General features: G+C 41.7%; 1 protein-coding gene and 1 non-coding gene across 2 annotated transcripts in view; one reads left to right on the top strand and one right to left on the bottom strand.

Moving 5' to 3' along the window:
• LOC126236602 (cytochrome b5-related protein-like) overlaps window positions 1-18,036 on the bottom strand; it is a 139,873-nt gene that overhangs the window by 97,402 nt on the left and 24,435 nt on the right. The gene's annotated exons all lie outside the window — the stretch shown is intronic.
• LOC126237748 (U6 spliceosomal RNA) lies at window positions 10,459-10,564 on the top strand. Its single transcript, XR_007545198.1, has one exon. It is a non-coding gene; the product is annotated as a U6 spliceosomal RNA (small nuclear RNA).

Genomic DNA, 18,036 nt, shown 5'->3' with positions numbered 1-18,036 from the left:
ACTACAAACACCATAGTGAACGCATTATTGTGGCCAAGATAGATACGAAACCCACAACTACTACAGTAGTACAAGTTTATATGCCAACTAGCTCTGCAGATGACGAAGAAATTGAAGAAATGTATGATGAAATAAAAGAAATTATTCAGATAGTGAAGGGAGACGAAAATTTAATAGTCATGGGTGACTGGAATTCGAGTGTAGGAAAAGGGAGAGAAGGAAACGTAGTAGGTGAATATGGATTGGGGCTAAGAAATGAAAGAGGAAGCCGCCTGGTAGAATTTTGCACAGAGCACAACTTAATCATAGCTAACACTTGGTTTAAGAACCATGATAGAAGGTTGTATACATGGAAGAACCCTGGAGATACTAAAAGGTATCAGATAGATTATATAATGGTAAGACAGAGATTTAGGAACCAGGTTTTAAATTGTAAGACATTTCCAGGGGCAGATGTGGACTCTGACCACAATCTAATGGTTATGACCTGTAGATTAAAACTGAAGAAACTGCAAAAAGGTGGGAATTTAAGGAGATGGGACCTGGATAAACTGAAAGAACCAGAGGTTGTACAGAGTTTCAGGGAGAGCATAAGGGAACAATTGACAGGAATGGGGGAAAGAAATACAGTAGAAGAAGAATGGGTAGCTTTGAGGGATGAAGTAGTGAAGGCAGCAGAGGATCAAGTAGGTAAAAAGACGAGGACTAGTAGAAATCCTTGGGTAACAGAAGAAATATTGAATTTAATTGATGAAAGGAGAAAATATAAAAATGCAGAAAATGAAGCAGGCAAAAAGGAATACAAACGTCTCAAAAATGAGACCGACAGGAAGTGCAAAATGGCTAAGCAGGGATGGCTAGAGGACAAATGTAAGGATGTAGAGGCTTATCTCACTAGGGGTAAGATAGATACTGCCTACAGGAAAATTAAAGAGACCTTTGGAGATAAGAGAACCACTTGTATGAACATCAAGAGCTCAGATGGAAACCCAGTTCTAAGCAAAGAAGAGAAAGCAGAAAGGTGGAAGGAGTATATAGAGGGTTTATACAAGGGCGATGTACTTGAGGACAATATTATGGAAATGGAAGAGGATGTAGATGAAGATGAAATGGGAGATACGATACTGCGTGAAGAGTTTGACAGAGCACTGAAAGACCTGAGTCGAAACAAGGCCCCCGGAGTAGACAACATTCCATTGGAACTACTGACGGCCTTGGGAGAGCCAGTCATGACAAAACTCTACCATCTGGTGAGCAAGATGCATGAAACAGGTGAAATACCCTCAGACTTCAAGAAGAATATAATAATTCCAATCCCAAAGTAAGCAGGTGTTGACAGATGTGAGAATTACCCAACAATCAGTTTAATAAGCCACAGCTGCAAAATACTAACACGAATTCTTTACAGACGAATGGAAAAACTAGTAGAAGCTGACCTCGGGGAAGATCAGTTTGGATTCCGTAGAAATACTGGAACACGTGAGGCAATACTGACCTTACGACTTATCTTAGAAGAAAGATTAAGGAAAGGCAAACCTACATTTCTAGCATTTGTAGACTTAGAGAAAGCTTTTGACGATGTTGACTGGAATACTCTCTTTCAAATTCTAAAGGTGGCAGGGGTAAAATACAGGGAGCGAAAGGCTATTTACAATTTGTACAGAAACCAGATGGCAGTTATAACAGTCGAGGGACATGAAAGGGAAGCAGTGGTTGGGAAGGGAGTAAGACAGGGTTGTAACCTCTCCCCGATGTTATTCAATCTGTATATTGAGCAAGCAATAAAGGAAACAAAAGAAAAATAGGGAGTAGGTATTAAAATCCATGGAGAAAAAATAAAAACTTTGAGGTTTGCCGATGACATTGTAATTCTGTCAGAGACAGCAGAGGACTTGGAAGAGCAGTTGAACGGAATGGATGGTGTCTTGAAGGGAGGATATAAGATGAACATCAACAAAAGCAAAACGAGGATAATGGAATGTAGTCGAATTAAGTCGGGTGATGTTGAGGGTATTAGATTAGGAAATGAGACACTTAAAGTAGTAAAGGAGTTTTGCTATTTGGGGAGCAAAATAACTGATGATGGTCGAAGTAGATAGGATATAAAATGTAGACCGGCAATGGCAAGGAAAGCGTTTCTGAAGAAGAGAAATTTGTTAACATCGAGTATAGATTTAAGTGTCAGGAAGTCATTTCTGAAAGTATTTGTATGGAGTGTAGCCATGTATGGAAGTGAAACATGGACGGTAAATAGTTGGGACAAGAAGAGAATAGAAGCTTTTGAAATGTGGTGCTACAGAAGAATGCTGAAGATTAGATGGGTAGATCACATAACTAATGAGGAGGTACTGAATAGGATTGGGGAGAAGAGGAGTTTGTGGCACAACTTGACCAGAAGAAGGGATCGGTTGGTAGGACATGTTCTGAGGCATCAAGGGATCACCAATTTAGTATTGGAGGGCAGCGTGGAGGGTAAAAATCGTAGGGGGAGACCAAGAGATGAATACTCTAAGCAGATTCAGAAGGATGTAGGTTGCAGTAGGTACTGGGAGATGAGGAAGCTTGCACAGGATAGAGTAACATGGAGAGCTGCATCAAACCAGTCTCAGGACTGAAGACCACAACACAACAGAGAAAAATTTTGATACTGTTGACTGGAATACATTGTTTGAAATTGTGAAGGTAACAGGTATAAAATACAGGGAGCGAATGGCTATCTACAGCTTGTACAGAAACTAGATTCCAGTTATAAGAGTCTAAGGACATGAAATGGACGTAAGAGTTCAGAAGAGAATGGGACAGGATTGTAGGCTATCACAGATGTTATTCAATCTATATCCAGAGCAAGCAGAAAGGAAGACAAGAGAAATGTTGAAAAGGAAAGAAAGTTCAGGGACTATAAATAAAAACTTTGACATTTGCTGATTACATTGTAAAGACTTGGAAAAGTAGTTTAACGGAGCGGATAGCGTTTTGGAAGAGCATATACAGAAGTAAAACAAGGATAATGCAATGCAGTAAATTAAATAAAGTGATGCTGAGAGAAATAGTCTGGGTGATGAAACATGGTATTAAGGTCGAAATATAGAGCATATAAAAAGCAGATACGCAAATAGCCAGAAAAACATAACTGAAAGAGAGTTACCTGTTGACATCAAAAATAAATTTAGAAGCGAGGAAGTCATTCTTGAACGTTTATGTGTGGAGAGTAGCCTTGTATGGAACTGAAACGTGGGCGATAAACAGTTTAGACAAGAAATGGTTCAAATGGCTCTGAGCACCATGGGACTTAACATCTGTTGTCATCAGTCCCCTAGAACTTAGAACTACTTAAACCTAACTAACCTAAGGACATCACACACATCCGTGCCGGAGGCAGGATTCGAACCTGCGACCGTAGCGGTCACGCGGTTCCAGACTGCAGCGCCTAGTACCGCACGGCCACACCGACCGGCTTTAGACAAGAAGAGCACGCAGTTTTTTGCAATCTACATCTATATCTACGTCATTACTCTGCTATTCACAATGAAGTGCGTGGCAGAGGGTTCAAGGAACCACCTTCAAGCTGTCTCTCTACCGTTCCACTCTCGAACGCCGCGCGGAAAAAAAAACGAGCACTTAAATTTTTCTGTGCGAGCCCTGATTTCTCTTATTTTATCGTGATGATCATTTCTCCCTATGTAGGTGGGTGGCAACATAATATTGTGCTACAGGGGAATGTTGAAGTGATACCTACAATAGAATGCCATCTCCCATGCCAACCAGTATGGATGCCGAAAATATCGTTCATGTGACACTCAACTCGCACTTTTTTTGCTTGGCTCCAGGCAAGCAAGAAAATGCAGCACTTCTCGATTTCCGAAGAGCATTCGAACGAAAAAACATAGTATCTTACGACTATGACATCAATGAGTCATAGTTGGAATCGGTCAACTCATATAAAAATCTGGATGTAAAAATTTGCAGGGATATAAAAAGGAATGATCCCATAGGTTCAGTTGCAGGTAAAGCAGGAAGCAGACTGCGGTTCATTGGTAGCATACTGGTGAAATGCAATCAGTCTACAAAGGAGACTGCATACAAAACACCCGTGCGACCCATTCTGGAGCCTTGCCACGGTTCGCGCGGCTCCCCCCGTAGGAGGTTCGAGTCCTCCCTCGGGCATGGGTGAGTATGTGCTGTCCTTATTGAAAGTTAAAGTTAGATTAAGTAATGCGTAAGCCTAGGGACCGATGACCTCTGCTGTTTGGTCCCATAGGAACTTACCATCACCACCACAACCACCACCACCACCACCGCCCATTCTAGAATATAGCTCAAGTGTGTGGGACCAATACCAAATATGACTAACGGGGGATATTGAACGTATGCAGGGAAGAGTAGCACGAATGGTCACAGGTTCGTTCGACCGATGGGAGAGTGCCACGTAGATGCTAAAAGAACTGCACTGGCAGACACCTGAAGACAGACGTAAACCATCCCGTGAAAACCTACTAAGAAAGTTTCTAGAACCAACTTTGAATCTAGGAATATTGCAACCAATTACATATGGCTCCAATAGGGGTCGCAAAGACAGGGTTAGACTAATTAAAGCATGCACAGAGGCCTTTAAGCAATCGTTCTTCCTGCGCCCCAAACGTGAACAGAAGGGGAAGAAGTTCTAACACAGTAAATATTAAAACTGGACGTACTCTCTGGAATGCACTTCGTCGTGGTTTGCAGAGTACAGATGTAGTTGACAGTGGTTTGCAGACCATAGATGTAACTGGGAGTAGATCGGACAAACAATGAGGAAGTACTACATCGGATTTGGAAGAAATGAAATTTATGGTACAACTTGACTAAAAGAAGGGATCAATTGATGAGACCCATCCTGAGGCATTCAACGAATCGTCATTTCGAGACTCCACGGAAGCTTAGGTTGAGACCATGGCTTAAGTACAGTAAGCAGGTCAAATGGATGTAAACTGGAATAGTTTTGCAGAGATGGAGAGATTTGTACAGAATAGGCTAGCATGAACAACTGCTGCAAAACATCGTTGATCAGAAACGGGGATGGAACCCATTTTTAATTTAATGACACGTCCAAATAAAAAATGCGAAAGCCTAATGTGACTTGTAAGTGTGCTTCTTTATGTTCACACAAAGTAAAATCGATGGCTTGATCGACATATGCCGTGTAGCTGTGTCGCTGCCGATCGCAGGTGAACAGACCGACGGCCAGCGCGCGCTCAACGGAAGCTTACATTCCCTACTAGCTACACGTGACTACGGTCATTTCACAGCCAATCTGCAACAGAACCAAGGTAAGAGCGAAAATATTAGTACTGTCATCTATCACAAAAAAGCGTATTTTCGAAGGCTGTTCATCACGGATTTTTGGCTATTCAGTTTTAATTCGACACTGGTTCCAAGTCGTTAGATGCACTGCTACGCTCACACATATATAGAGTAGAAGCTGTCTATATACACGGTGCAACATCGCAATTCGGGGGAAACATGAGAGCTGCTACTGTGTGCACGTCCGTCCAAAAAGTTCCGCGACAGATTTCTTTCCTGGCGTATAAGCAACGGCAGTGCACTAACTACGGCGGCATCTTGAACTAACATCTGTAACCAACAGATGTGCATTCCACCAGTTTGTTGTGAATACACAGCGAAGCAGTGAACGTGCAAACGTAGTGCGTCATTGTTGTTGTGTCACAAATCACAATGGAGTGACATGTCTAAATCGAGTATACAAGACATTCTCCAGAAAGTTTTGCAGAAGAGAAAAGTGTGTGCGAAGTTCGTTCCGCACATCTTGATGCGCGAGCAAAAACAACGATACGTGCACGCCTGCCGCGACTTGACTGAAATGCAGAACGCGAACAATTCTTTTCCAGAAAAAAATCATCACGGGTGACAAGACTTACTGGTGTCAGTACGAATCTACCACAAAACGACGACGATGCACAAATTCACAAGAAGTGTCACCGGTTTGACCGCACAGCATGCACAAGCCAATGTGACGTGCAAGTTGAACAACATCCCAAAGAGAGACTTTCTGTGAGTTTCACGAAGTTGTATGAACACTCTGTGAGTTTTACTCAAGTGGAGAGAGCCTATGTCGAATACCCGAAGCATTAAAAACATCTTAACGTTTCTCTGTTTTTCCTCAATCCAATCTCGAAACTGAATGAGAAATTCACTCTGCAGCGCAGTGTGCGCTGATATGAAACTTCCTGGCAGATTAAAACTGTGTGCCCGACCGAGACTCGAACTCGGGACCTTAGCCTTTCGCGGGCAAGTGCTCTACCAATTGACCTACCCAAAATCTCATTCTGGAAACATCCCCCAGGCTGTGGCTAAGCCATGTCTGCGCAATATCCTTTCTTTCAGGAGTGCTAGTTCTGCAAGGTTCGCAGGAGAGCTTCTGTAAAGTTTGGAAGGTAGGAGACGAGGTACTGGCAGAAGTAAAGCTGTGAGTACCGGGCGTGAGTCGTGCTTCGGTAGCTCAGTTGGTAGAGCACTTGCCCGCGAAAGGCAAAGGTCCCGAGTTCGAGTCTCGGTCGGGCACACAGTTTTAATCTGCCAGGAAGTTTCAATCTCGAAACTGTTTACACTGACAGGGTACAAAGAAATTTTAAAAAATGATGCCGATGTTGGAATTATGTGACAATTTAAGAAACATGCAATAAAGAGTGGATCATAACAGCAATGTTGAAGGCACCGGTATGACGTCGTTCTTCCAAAGCCAGAAACTAGCTAAGACACAAACTGATAGAGCGTTTTAGAAGTGAACATGTGCACTTCACTTCAGCCCCGATGAGGAAAGGTCACAACAACAATCACGTATATTCACGTCAAACAGCGAATACAATGGCTGAGCCTGTACGTCTAACTCTGCTAATACGAGCTATTAACTGTCAAAGGAAGTGTACACTATTACGGTACCGCCAGCAACGAGAAATGAGGTAGTGAAATCCACAGGATTTTGTTTTGAATGCATTGCCGTTGGAAATCTTCAAGCACTAGCCATTGCGTAGTGGTGTACGGTGAAGTGCACTCAGTTCGCGTGTTATTATCGAAAACAAAGTATCTACAAGAGTCTAAGTAACTAATTTGCAGTCTTCATGCAAATAAGGGTGGATGAAATGAGAAAAAAGATTTAACTTTTTGTAGAAGACTGCTAACAGCTGATATATATTTTAGCAAGTGCATGACACACATATTTCATTATTAGAACCGGTTTCGGTTATCTACCATCTTCCCCTAAAAAAAGCTAGTTACAGAATGCGTGTAGTGCCTGTATTAAATAATCAGAATCTACTAAAGGCATTCGGAGTAATAAAACCAGAGTTCTTCCCGTTATCCTTTCGCAACAATGACACAATAAGCATTAACGAGATCCAGATGCAGAAAGAAAAGCTACTGCATCACTGACGATTCAAGTATGTTTATGAACTCGGTACCGCGAACGCTATAAACACTGAAAATTCTACAAAATGTTATTAATCCTCCGTACCTTAACGTACACGAGAATTGTGCCTTTTATTTACGAATAGCCCAATAATGATTAAAGGAAATGTCACACATATAAAATTTATATGGAAGATAGAACTATGAATCCTCTGTTGGTGTCTAGGGGCGCCAAGAAACAGCTTCGGCTTACAAACCCATCGTCAGGAAACGCCTGCATTGAAGCAACGATAGAATTCATTAATAAAACGAAACAAAACAAAAAATTACCCTACAGTAGTTGTTTCTCACTTGTCAAGTCAGTGTTTAAAATTACAGGGCACGCTTGCCAGCAACACTCTTTCTCTCATTACAGCCACTAGCTTAATTCGATATAAAATACACGCCAGTAGTTTCTAAACACAAACTGCTCCATTATCAAGTGATGTTATTACAGTGGACGTATTCCTGAAACGATACTGGTAGTACTCACTTCATCCGGTCGCAGTTTATTTTCGCCAATAGAAAACAAATATCCTTCTGCGGCGCAGCCAAAGTTCACACTAAAACAACGCACCGACTGACCAGCTGAATCAACAAGATAAGGCGCCCTATCTAAGAACAGCTCTCAGACAGGCGGCTGAAAACTATAGCAGTTCAGTGCAGACAGCAGGCATCTCGTCTCTGCTTAGACTAACTAAGCCTGAGTCACATTCTGGCGCAGCTCCTGTAGCAGTCTGAAATAACCTGTCATCGACATACAGGATGAATCCGTGATGATGTTACGAACCTATAGGGATGATGGAGAAGGGTCAGTGTATCAGTTTGAGGTAATGGCCCCTGGTCCGCAAACGAATGAGTCGAAAGCTACATGCGAAAATCTTTCTGATACCTCTGACAGAGGACGGTTTTCTAGTGCAAGCTCTTTGCTTTCTATATTGCATTAGGACGTAGTATGGACCAAAACAAGAAAAAATGTCCAGTAACCATGCCTCTAAAGTGCATAACTTAAGAGCTATGAGCACTTTATCATCTTCGCTACTCTGAAACATCTCTTCTACTGAACAAGTGCTGCTAGCTCTGAACAACTGCTTATAGCTCTTAGTGTATACATTGTAGAGCCCTTGTTTACAACATTTTTTTCTTGTTTTCATCCACACTACTTCCTGACAAAATATGGAGAGCAACAAGCCTGCAGTAGTAGAAGTCCACCGCCAAGGCTATAAGAACGATTTTTGCTTATAACTTTCTATTCGGTCGTCGCCGGACCAGGGATCCTTACCTCAGATTGCTACATTTACCCTTCTCCCCATAACTGGAAGTTCGTAACATCATTACGGAATCACTTTGTACAAAAAGCGCCACCGCTGTTGTCCAAAAGAATGCAGTAGCTGGTTACACATAACAGGCCTGCGCGGATAAGAAAACTGAGATCCACATCCGCACAGCATCCGAAATTAGTTTATCGATATCAACATCCGCAGATATTAAACTTTTACTAGACCCCTTTAACCTGTTCGGTACACCGGATGTCTTACAGTGGAGTGCCCTAAGTTTTCGTCTGTTGAAGGACTTGAAGGCCGAATATGACCGCCCTGTAACACAGCACAGCCTATCATAGGTTTGATACGTTCTCTAAGTTGCTACTATCTGTCGTGATCAATGAAAAGAATTGTGTGAAATTTTTTGCTGAAAATTTCTGGAACATTAGGAAGTCAAGTAATATCGAGTTACAAGCTGTCTCACACTGCATGCTGTTTAAAGTTATTATCAAATTCAAAGAAACAGTGAACCAGGTTAACTCGTTACTGGTGGCGTACTGGTTTTCTGCCGGCACGGTAACCCATCATGTTCGGTCAGGGAATTGGCAACCCTCTGCAATAAAAAAATGTAAAAAAACTGAGCAAAGTTCTCATCGATAGAATCTGAGAGATGTCATACGACAGCCGCATAGAAACGCAGAAGAAAAACTATGAAAAAACAAATAGAAGCAAAATACAAAAATAAAGTAGTAAAATGTATGACTGGAAGCCGAAATGACAGGGGATCGAATTCCGGTCGGCCACGAATTTTTTCAGCCTCACTTCCATGTAACCTTCACCTCTCAGTGATGTGAAGATCACCAGAAACGATACATTAATGTGATTCTGCGTTAAACAATAGGCCGCCTTTCGCTGGTTGTATAACTGGGGTAGGTTAGGGGCTCGCAAGTCGCCGAAGTAGCGTCCGATTGAAAGACATGAACGCGGCCATTGAGCCACTCTAAACTATTGTTATACTTTTCGATGTAATAAACGCTATGTTGTGTAGTTTTAAATATATTTAAAAAGAACTCGGGCAATTCAGTGATATTACTCACAAGATTATTTATGACGTGTATGTGACACACGAAGAAACAGCATTCAGAGCGTGAAGAGAAGATACCGATACATGATGTCGATTCAAACAATGAGGCGAAGATTCTGATAGATTATGTATATTAACCTACTACATTGCAGTGCCTATGTTTTTATAACGTACTCCGCAACGTCCTTCAGACATGCATGCATGTCTGAAGGATCTGGCACTGCTGCAATCGACACTGTACGAAAAACAAGAAATGTAATTGCAGTTGCGAATGTGATCAGACTCCAGCTGCACAGTGTATTGGTGACAATGAAAATTCTGCGTGTGCCAGACCGGGACTCAAATCCGGAATTGCCGCTTTACGCGAGGGGTCGCCTCAACAGCCATCCGAGGGCGCCTCCAGGAGTGACCCAGACTTCCATACACTTATGTCACGGCGTGTCTACGTCCTGTACTCGCAAAATTGTCCTGATTCCTGCATTCACGTCTGAAGTACATAGTAAAAACACAGGCACTGCAATATACTATTTCATGCCACGTCAAGGCCGCTACGATAACCGTAAGTCTCTCCGTGTACGGGAATCACAGCAGTTACAGGAGTACGGAACGTAGACACACGGTGGCAAACGTAAGTTTGGGACAGTATTGGAGGAGTGCTCGTGTGGTCGAGGTGTACCCGCTTCAGCGGTACGTATTCAAAAATTAGAACGATACAGAGAATATTAACATGTCCCTGCGCAAGGATTGCACTCAAAAAATAAATAATAATAACAAAAAAGGCGATTAAGGAGACCGCTCGCTTGAAGTGCGAAATCCGGGTTCGAATCCCAGTCCGGAAAAGATTTCCATTGTCATCAGTACACTGTGCAGCTGAAGTCTGATCACAATTCATAACTGCGAATACATTTCTTGTATATTAAAAGGGGCTTCAAGTAGCTCTGTGGCAGCTTTCGGTAATTGCGTAACTGACCTCTGTTATTGCAAGCGAAACACGAATGATTCAAGAGTGAAGCAGTTGCTTGTACGTTGGAAACTGGATGTACGTGTGCGGTTGTGGAAGAAGGACCTTGTAGATTGCTACCCCATCCATGACACTGTACATTGAAACCAATGCAGCGGTAACAATACTCACTTAAAACAATAATAAAAGTTATTATCGTAATACTCTCACTGTCCTTTAATTTTTAGCCACAAAGTAATTATTAATGTGGTTATCCGCAGATTTACCTGCGGATGTCCGAATCGGCGAAAGTTTTTATTCTCAAATTCCTCATTACCGTCCGCGAATATCTACACAGTGATAGAACCAATCGTGACGGTACAGGTTGCAGCTTAGGCGGTGGCCAAGAGGAGATGCTCTTGTTATTTATTTATTCTGATATTTTTCCGCAATGTGAAGTGCTTGCTGTGTCGCCTTGACTGAAAGTAGAACACCAAGGGAATTTTTAGACTCCTACGTTGGCTTAGGGCTAGCAGTGATTAGTGAATCAGGGAATGGCTTTTTCTGTTGGAATATAATTGTCCGTCCGGTATTTGTGCTGACTGAAGGTGTTCGCCAGCTATAAGAATACTGTGTGGTTGAAGATTCTCGTCTTTTAGAATGTAATCATGATTAACTTCGCAGGCATAAAGACGTATATGAACATGAGGTACTTCATTCTCATAGGCCCACAAAGGGTCCCCTTTTGTACCTCTCCCCATGTGATTTCCATATTTTTGGAGCCCAGAAGATAGATATTCGATTTGCTTTGGACGAAGTGATGGATACCTGGGTTCAAACATGGCTCCGTAGGCGGCCCCAAACTTTTTACATGAAGGCACTGACCGTGTTGTCTCACAATGGGATAAATGTGTTAACAGTTGTGGCGATTACCTTTGAAATTATAAACAATTTACTTACTTTTTCCATCGGTACTATATTGCTGAACCTGTGTTGTTCTAATGTACCTTGAAATGTCCTTCAGATATGCATTCATTTCTGAAGGACATTGCGAACTACATTAGAACATCATAGGCGCTACAACATTGTGTCTCACACCTAATAACTGCGTTTCCACATGTGGAATTTGGGTCGGTCCTGAGAGCGAGCTCGTGTGGCCGATGCGGTCAAGACGACCGCTGGCGTGCAGCGGAAGATAACGGTTCGAGTCCCGGTCACGCACGGATTTTCATTGTCATCAGTGCATACTGCAACAAATTCGAATAAGGCTCTCGTACTCCGTCTGTCTTGTTTTCATTGACTGCACCTTATATCATTCGACATACAGAAATTCCCTCGACCGAAGATAATCCTTGCATGGATTTTTTAATGATGATGCCGTTCAGCATCTCGCTCATTCATAACCGTCTGCTGTCGCCTTCGAAACCAGCTGGTGTTCATCTTTAAAAGGGCCAAGTGTCCAGTGATCAGTTGCTATGCACGGCGTTGGTCGCCACCTGTAAATGCTCCCTCATCTTACGTATTGTGACTTTTTTACTCGAAGAAGGTCACCTCACTTTCATATAAAGTCTCTTGCGTAATTGGTCAACGTGTACACTTTCGGCGGATGCACCAACAACAGGTGATATTTTTCGAGTGTCCGACTTCACAATTCATAATCGGCATCTGTTGCGAACTCTTGCGTTTCGTCTCTGGACCTCGTGGTCACAATACCCTAGTACAACAAACAGGCTGTCCGAGAAGAAATGGTCAGTGGTCAGATATATGACACAAAAGATCACTCCAACCAAGAAAGTCTAGTAAATATGGACTCTAAAAAGCATACCTTAAGAGTTCAGTAGTACAGGTGTGTTTCGTAGTAGCGAAGATGAACAAGTGCTCATAGCTCTTAAGGTATGCACTTTAGAGCCCATGTCTACCGGAAATTTTTTTCTTGTTTTTATCCATACTACCGCCTCTCAAAGTACAGCAAGGAAAGAACCCGCAGTAGAAGAAAGCTGTTTCAAACTATCGAAGATGAAGAAGCTCTCATAGCTCTTGAGGCAAATATTTTTGAGCCCTTGTTTACTCGATTTTTTGCTTCGAATTATCGTTCCTGTCATATTCATGAATATTGACCATACCTCCTGGGACACCCAGTATACGCAACATGTAGCCGAGCATTTAACCAACTAGCAATCTCTCTGTTATTTTGACCTGTCCCTGCAATCTGTCCGTTGTTCTCTGTAGCAGTTCATATCCGACCGAATACTTAAGACACTGGATTTGTTTTCCGCGGCACGGAGATTCAGATGCCTGTCAGGACAGCCAGATTTTGGTTTTCTGTAGTTTCCATAAATGGCTTAAGGAGACTACCAGGACGGTTGGTGTGTGAACGGGCACTGCCGTATTTCACGCCCAATTCTAAGTGAGAGCTTGTGCTCCGTCTGTAAGGACTCCATCGTCGACAGAACGTTAAACCCTCATCTCTAAAGGAGAATGTAAGGTGCCTCTTACGTGAGGAAGACATTTTTACCAGTTTTAATAAATTATTGTCTCTCATGATGTATTCACGATAGTTAGGAAGTGCTGTAGTCCGTAGCCGGCCATGAATCGGAGAGCATTTCCCACGCCTGCTGGCTAGGTGACGAAGCGACCATACGTCGCGCGTAGTGGGGTGGGGCTCGGCTCTGGACCGTAGCAACAAGCGTTAGCCTGGGAAATATACATCACGGGAAGTACCGCCATCTTAGCCCCAAAGTCACCGATTTTGTTTATTTATATTTAATAATTAAAGTCATTCATGACAACATGAACACTAGGAGGAGCCTCTGGATGTTTAAAACTATTTATCATAATTCTGCCTCGTTAAAATTCACACCCGTTCATTAACAAATGCATATCTTAGTAAGTACGAACGTGATCGGAAATCCACGAACGGTGACGAAACTAGTAAGAGATACGGACTGCGCGCCAAAGTCGGCAGTCGGCGTTAAGAGCTCTTCCTGTCTTGTTCGATGGTAGCCATGCTCTCGGTTACGAGTAGTTTGTGACATGAGTGTTTCATCACTGATCTAATAGGAATAAAAGTGATATTACGGCATTGTGAATGTTAATTTCGAGTAAATAGATACCCCAAAGTTGACCGACAGCAATTTCAGATAATTAGCTTCCACCGACAGAGACATCCAATGTGCCAATGAAGAATCTGCACGGGACGACATTTACGAGAGCTGCACCGCCCACAGGAAGGAGGAAATCCGACGACACGACCTACCAAGGCGGATCAAGGAACGTACGACTTACACTCGCAAATTCCGGGTGGAAATGCTGACCAGTCATACTGTACGTCACATATACCACCCTCTACGGACTCGCGGCTAAGCTGAGAAATAACAGTATCAGTTTAGAAGCGAGGGGATCTTGCAAGATTGCTTAGAGAACAACTGTTCAACTCATTTTTTCAGTACAGCACGCGTGCTGGTTTCCCCAATAGGTCGGATTAAAGGAAGACATCGAAGTAATTTAGAGGCTTGTTGCTAGATTTGTTACCGGTAGGTTGTATCAACTCGCACACGCCTGGAAAGCCGATCGTGTTAACTGCACCAGCCGTAATGCCACAGTATTGTGACAGTGCACTTGAGCAGCCGAAATAGCGAAGTTCTCGGACGCCGTTTGCTGTGATTCTGGATGAATAAGAGGAAAACAAATGAGAAACGGAAGTGGGTTCATCAGGCGTTGAAAAAAAAAAGTAACAGAAGGGGAATTAGCGACTCTGTGCAGTATGAGGCGAAGTATTACGAATATTTCATACGTCAGAAAATTCGTTCAACACTGAACAAGTCGTCAGTTCATCTGAGGAAGCAAACACACAATGGAGAAAAGGCATTGCACCAAGAGAACGACTCGCCATTTGCTTGATGTTTGTTAGTGTATAATATAATTATCACATACTTGGACAGTTTATTGGTAATTAATTACACTAGTCAACAGCCATTTTGCATCTGGGATGTGATACATCAACTATCCTGTATTTTGGTGTGTAGAATCCGAATATACCTTTCAAAATGTTCTAGCACGTACCATTTTTTAGTTTTTAAAGGTTTTTTTATTTTTCGTATTCAGTATTTCTCTTTTTGCTGTTCTTCTGTTTTGATGTTTAATTGTTTGTTTTTGATTTGCAGAGGAGAGCTAGAAGATCTACCAATCGTCAGTAAATGGTTGGTGTGGTAATCCAGTGGTGTGAAAGAGATCCTCAGTGAGTGTTTCCCTTGAAAGATAGTGCAAACTTTCTGTTTTTTAATCTTACCCTAAGAAAAATGGCAACTAGTAAATCTCGTTGCTGGCTAAACCTCCCCGACAACTTTTTTTATATGTGTGGAAACTCACTCCAAAAGCCCAAAGAAAAACCAGTCACTGATTTGGTTAAGAAAGCATATAAATTGCATTTTGATTGTCCTGTTAGTAATCAAGATAAAAATTTTGCACCTCATATTGATTGCATAGCCTGTACTACAACGTTAACCGAGTGGTTGAAAGGAAAACGCCGAGCCATGCCATTCTCTCTTTCGATGGTGTGGTGTGAGCCTAATGACCATTATTCAAACTGTTACTTCTGTCTTACAAATATTTCGGGACATTCAAGCAAAACTAGATATAAAATAAAGTATCCAAAAGTATCTTCAATGCATTTGCCTGTGATTTAAAAGTTTTGCGCTCCTTACAGGTTTACAGGCTTGATTCACGAAATACTGCTGCTTTTTGTGCCTTTGTGACAACTGTGACACCAAGAACCACTATGCAGTTTTCTGGAAACGTAAATGTGAATAATACCCCATTGGTTGAGCTCGATAAAATCATTTTGCCTCCCCTTCGTATCAAGCTGAGCCTTATCAAGAACTTTGTAAAAGTTCTGGATAAAGAAAGTGGGACCTTCAATCACTTAAAAGAAAAGTTTCCTAAATTAAGTGAGGCAAAGCTGAAAGAGGGTATATTTGTTGGACCACATATAAGAAAATTTCTGAAAGATCCAACCTTTGATACCAAACTCACAGATATCCAGTTAGCTGCTTGGTCTTCTTTTAAAGCAATTGTGAAGGGCTGTTTGGGTAACAGAAAAAACAACTATAAGAACATGGGGTATAGAATGTCGCTTAAAATTCACTTTTTACATTCTCACCTTGATTTCTTCCCGGAAAATTTGGGAGCCGTAAGCGATGAGCATGGTGAACGCTTTCACCAAGACTTTCTTACCATGGAACACCTTTACCATGGCCATTGGAACCCTTAGATGATGGATGACTACTGCTGGGATCTTTTTAGGGAGAGTGATGAAACGGCAAACAAAAGAAGAGCTCTGTCGTCACATTTTTCAAAGACGATTAAAGATGAAACTATCTTCTGAACTAATTTGTATCTTTTATTAGCATCATGCCCATGTATACATACAAAATAGCATTGATTTCAAACATTCTGAATGTGTATTTTTGTTTGACTTGTGTCAATTTTCGCTGTTACAGTTTTTTATTCTGCTGTGTATCTAGGAAATGATGACGTCATAGAGAAAAGTTGATTTTACCAGTGTATTCAGCACACCAAAATTAGACAATTCCATCCATTTACAAACCAGATGCAAAAAAAGTTTAAACTTGTTAACTAGTGTTATATGAAATCAACAGTCATTATTATTGACTTCTGCTGTATAGGCTTGAGTGTTTCCTTGTGTTTCACTCTATTTTGTTTATTACCGCTAAGACCACCTGTGAAATCTTTGTTTGTAATATACCTACTGTTTACCTTTATCTAGATATTTGGCCTCTCGAGATGCGCTTAATACGATTACATTTAGCTATGGCATGGCGCACAGTGCAGTTCACAAGATCGTATTGAAACCTGCAAGATAATTGTACCCAATATGACGAGTGAATTGATGCCTTCTCCGACAGAAGAAATGTGGAAGAAAATCGCTAAGGGTTTTTATGAAATGTGGCACTTTTCCCAATTTCTTGATGGGATAGACTTTGGGTGAGAAGGACTTTTAGTTTCAAGCACCTCCGAATATCGGATCACTATTCTTTAATTGCATAAAGACATCGTCCACAAATTTGTTGCCTTTTATAGACGTTTAGTGTAATTATATTGCTATTGATGTCGGGCCATGTGGAAACAAAATGTTGAAGTTCTAGCCAACACTTTCAAACAAAACCTTTTACCTAGCTGACTGTGTTCATTAATGTAAAGTCACAAATATAAACGTATGTACGTACGAGTTGTTTTTATTTCTGCTGCTGTTTTATTCCAGACTATATTCTTCAGCTCGTGTCCATGTATTTGGGACTGGAGAGATCATACGACACAGGATAGTTTCGCACTAATTCAATATGTTTTTCGTAATTCATGTTTACGATGATAAACTACTGCACGTCAACGAAACAACACATCACGTCACGGCAGTGAAGTGAGAAAATATCAGCCCCAAGAAATAAGGCGATCACGATACGGTGTCGGCGGGAGCACCGTTTGCTCTGTCATGGTCACGCCTCGGGCAAGTATGAGCACTGCCCCGTAACTTCCCAGAACAATACACGTTGACGGTATAACGGGACAGTCCGGGCACTGTCGTGTAATTGACGCGTGTCAAGCGGCTTTAATACGTGTCTGGCAACGCCTTCTGTTTTCCAGTTACTTCAGATAGGGAACTAGTGTGGGACATATTAGTGATGGATGACGTTGATCAACTCATAGAGCATTTTATTACGAGAAAGTGGTGAAGTTTGAATATTGTGTCAGGCTTTTTTTTAACGGATTGATCTTTTTTCAGTTCATTTTATTTGTTACTCGAAATATCTGCCGGCCGGAGTGGCCGAGCGGTTCTAGGCACTACAGTCTGGAACCGCGCGACCGCTACGGTCGCAGGTGCGAACCCTACCTTGGGCGTGGATGTGTGTGATGTCCTTAGGTTAGTTAGGTTTAAGTAGTTCTAAGTTCCAGGGGACTGATGACCTCAGAAGTTAAGTCCCATAGTGCTCAGAGCCACTTGAACCATTTTTTTCGAAATATCTATTGCTTTACATGGTTCAGTTTCTATATATTCTTGTCTTTCGATATTGATTTAAATATGAGTGTCATGTTTTTGGGATGTATTTTTTTAACACAGTGACATACATGGTAACAAAAACATACATTTAAATACAAAAATACAAGCGCATTACAATATACACACGATATATTGATCAAGGGTCAAAAATAGAATGTGATACCTAAAAAATTAGAGACAGGCACACGAATAATAATAAAGATGAGCAAATTACGTTTAGGTACATTATAGATGT

Source organism: Schistocerca nitens, chromosome 2 (assembly GCF_023898315.1).
Source record: "Schistocerca nitens isolate TAMUIC-IGC-003100 chromosome 2, iqSchNite1.1, whole genome shotgun sequence".
Taxonomy (NCBI): Eukaryota; Metazoa; Arthropoda; class Insecta; order Orthoptera; family Acrididae; genus Schistocerca; species Schistocerca nitens.
This window is presented reverse-complemented; position numbering and strand designations above follow the sequence as displayed.